At 45.1% G+C, this 3,536-nt stretch overlaps 1 long non-coding RNA gene across 1 annotated transcript; it reads right to left on the reverse strand.

Annotated features, from left to right (window-relative positions):
• Window positions 1-842: 842 nt before the first annotated feature.
• LOC130521170 (uncharacterized) lies at window positions 843-2,333 on the reverse strand. The gene is made up of 3 exons (XR_008949207.1): window positions 2,255-2,333; window positions 1,938-2,180; window positions 843-1,757 (listed from the first exon to the last, which is right to left on the reverse strand). It is a non-coding gene; the product is annotated as an uncharacterized LOC130521170 (long non-coding RNA).
• Between the last annotated feature and the right edge of the window lie 1,203 nt (window positions 2,334-3,536).

Genomic DNA, 3,536 nt, shown 5'->3' on the forward strand with positions numbered 1-3,536 from the left:
TATTCCACCATAATCGGTTGACACAAAGACATGAAAATTCATCTGACTCGCAGCAACATTATGAACCGATGATTTAGACCAAAATAAAGAAATTCACAGACTAACTGGGAAAAGAATGCAACAGATACATATGTTTGTTTGCGAGGTGGGTGGGTGTGGGTTCACATGTCAGTGGTCTGGCAGGTGGTTTGGAAGAAGGAAGGTAATAAATTCACCTGGAATAATGAAATAAATATACTCTCGTTTCCGCATTCGAGTTGATGGCGCAGTGCTCTCTCACTCAGCAATGACGAAGAAGCGTTTGGAGTCACAATAATCTCCTCTTAACCGCTTTTCCCCTTTCGGGATAACGGGGAGGGTGCACATATATCGCCAGCTCGCCATGTGACCCGCTATCCGCGATGAGAACAAATTATATCTCCATCATCACAAAACAATAACCCCTAATCTCTACCAAAATACATCGTGGACCTACATTCATGGCTTCTACAGTCACAATAGCAAATAACAAGCTGATACCTCCGACAGTTGTTCCCAGGATCATCAGGAAGCCCACCGCAAATATGAAGATGTTGCGGAAAATACACATAATCAACCGACCATGGAGGAAACTTCTCTCGGTTTGTGCTTCTTTGTATTAGTACAGGGGAGGTCACGCCTTCGTCTGTGTGACGTCACTCTCCATGATAAACAGACGGAGAGCTTCACGTGCTCCACGATACGCAGTATAATAATAATAATAATAATAATAATATAATAATAATAATAATAATAATAATAATATAATAATGTGGCGGGGTGGAGAGAGGTGTATCGGTTGACGACAACGCCACCTGGGGAATTTCACCCCAGGAATTAACCGGAGAACAAGCACACGCAGATAAGGTTCTATTCCAGAGGCAGAGACAGGATTGAGGGTTATGCACTACAATTTTATTAAATCCAACACTCAACAAAAAATGACGCAGCTATAAAAAAGTTAAATTAACAAAAGGGGTGGACAGGGCTGGGGCCTGTTGAGAATTGTCTTTATCTTGTTATGTGTTTCACCATATGTTTCTGTCTTCTCTTAGAAGTTAGGCAAGGTAGACTCATTAGCAAATGAAATAAAGAACAGAGACATTTGCAGGATTGTTGTTTGTTCTATTGTTATCTCAGGAGCCAGTCAGGCAGGAGCCAGTCAGGCAGGGGGTGTCAAACACTCATTGTAAATACGACATCAGGGGGGTTGATGATGATCACATTTGCATGAAGAATGGGATCTGGCCACTGGGAAAACAATGGAAGAGAAGAACTCTACCAACACCAAGTGGGACTGGAGGAAGAGGACGGGGACATCTCAGCGGGGGATCTGGATTGGATTGCATGGACATTGTGAATTTGCATGTGTGTGACTATAAAGGACTGGGCCAAGGGATAGTTAGGTGGTCAGACTTCGTGCCCTGACAATTAACTCTGTTGTTGCTAGGGTTATGAACTGGCCCGGAGCTCTGTAATATTTGTATCTGGAATTGGTTCTATTGTCAAATACATTTTGAAATTGGTACTTTTCTTCTCGAAGTCTTCATTCAACGAACACGCGGATCGGCAGCTACACTTGAAAGGTATCGCGATCCAACAGGCCCCACCTGCAGGTAAAACCCAATTAGGGGAGATAAACTAAAAACACCCGTGCTACTGCAAACAAAACCACACACGAGGGGGGTGATGAAAACGCCCTCCACCAGGGGTTGGGTCCCCGCCGTGGCCCGCAGCACCTGTCCACAAAGAAAAGGAACAATTAAATTTACAATGATAAACAATCAGACGCGACGAGCGCACACGCACACACACACCTCACACAGACAGGCAAATAAATGGTGACCAGGTCGTCTAAAAGAACACAACGTCAACCAAGAAACGAAAAGCAACAGTAAATATAAATTGATACAATTTACTTTAGGCAAAAGCTCCGTGGTCGCCTCGGCGGCACCACCACGTCTCAGCGCCGTTTCTCCGAGCAAAGGGGAGCGAGGGGAGAGGGAGAGAGCGAGAGAGAATCCCGAACCAAAGGACCGAGCCAAAGCAGCAGTGGGTCCAGTAAGCGAGGTCGTCCGTGCCGACTGTGTTTGGTGGCGCCACCACTCCATGAGGGGTTCCCGCTGGGGCATCGCGACCCACCGACGCCAGCCGGCAGCCAACTGCAGCAAGAACAGCCCCGTTTACATTAATCGACTGAGTGGGGGAGTCAGTGACGCGCATTGCTGCGCCTTACCTGCCCAGGGTAAACTAGCGCGCGTGCCCTTACGGCAAAGCGTTCTAGGCGGAAGGAAGCACCAACCTTCTTGGCGCTGCCAGACAGTTTGTGAAACAGTTTGTTGGTCGAACCGCCCAGATAAGCCGCAACCCCGCCGTACCGTCGAAGGGGGAAAAGCCAGCTGGAGCCACTAAAGCCAGCTGGAGGCAGTGCCTTATATAAACCTTTTATCCCCAATAAAAATAATAATAATAATAATAATAATAATAATAATAATAATAATAATAATACATCAATGAAGGCAGCAATACCTGTAGATGAATACAGGAGGGTGGGAGCAGAAAAACTACACAAGAAATAACATCACTGATCTACCAGGAGGAGAGGAGAGGAGAGGAGAGGAGAGGAGAGGAGAGGGAGGAGAGGAGAGGAGAGAGAGGAGAGGAGAGGAGAGGAGGCCATGACCCAGTGGGGTGACAGAGGCCTGTCAGGTGATCATGTTTTGGACCCCATAAATGATCATTTGTCTGTCTAGGATAGTAACTGCAACTACAGAATTAGTGACATTAAACTTTTTAAAAGAGGAAGCTTGTAAGTCTAAGTCTGAGTGTGGAACCTGTTATTATTCCACAAGTATCATGATGGAGGCCTGACTCAAACCTGAATGTAATGATAACTGTCCCAGCTGGGAGTCCCCAGTAACCCTCTTCCTGGATACGTTCTTCCTGCTCTCTACGGGGGCTGAGCTGGGACACTTCATCCCAATGCTTCTGCTACTTCTTGTTCATCTCTGACTATATGTTTAATCTCATCTTTACTATATGTGACAGATTTTGATAGTTGTTCTTTTCTTGTTGCACTCTTGCCTCACCTACTCGACGTTTCATTGCCTGTAATTCCTCTGTGTGCTGGGACCTAAATGATTTTAGCCTCTACTTCTGCTCTCTTTGTTCCTTGTTGCTTATGTGATATCTCCAGTATTATATCTTGTCTAGATTCTGACTGGTTGTGTTTCATGCTGACCAATGCACGACCAGAATCTGACTCCACGAGGACATTACTTGGTCTGATTTCTCTTATCCAATACCATCTAGAGTCCACTGGCTCACCTGTGCACACCGCTAAATATTCAGTGATTCATTGGATTTGGATGCATCCATGTACACTTTGATAAACTGGCTGTAGTTTTTATCTGTAAAAATACAGCTTTTGGAGCTGGTTCATGAAATCTTGCTGTTTTACAAATGTGTTCTGTGGAGTGTTATATATTTAAAAATCCAATTTTAAACGTGCAAAACAC

This window comes from Takifugu flavidus, unplaced genomic scaffold (genome assembly GCF_003711565.1).
Source record: "Takifugu flavidus isolate HTHZ2018 unplaced genomic scaffold, ASM371156v2 ctg756, whole genome shotgun sequence".
In the NCBI taxonomy this organism is placed as follows: domain Eukaryota; kingdom Metazoa; phylum Chordata; class Actinopteri; order Tetraodontiformes; family Tetraodontidae; genus Takifugu; species Takifugu flavidus.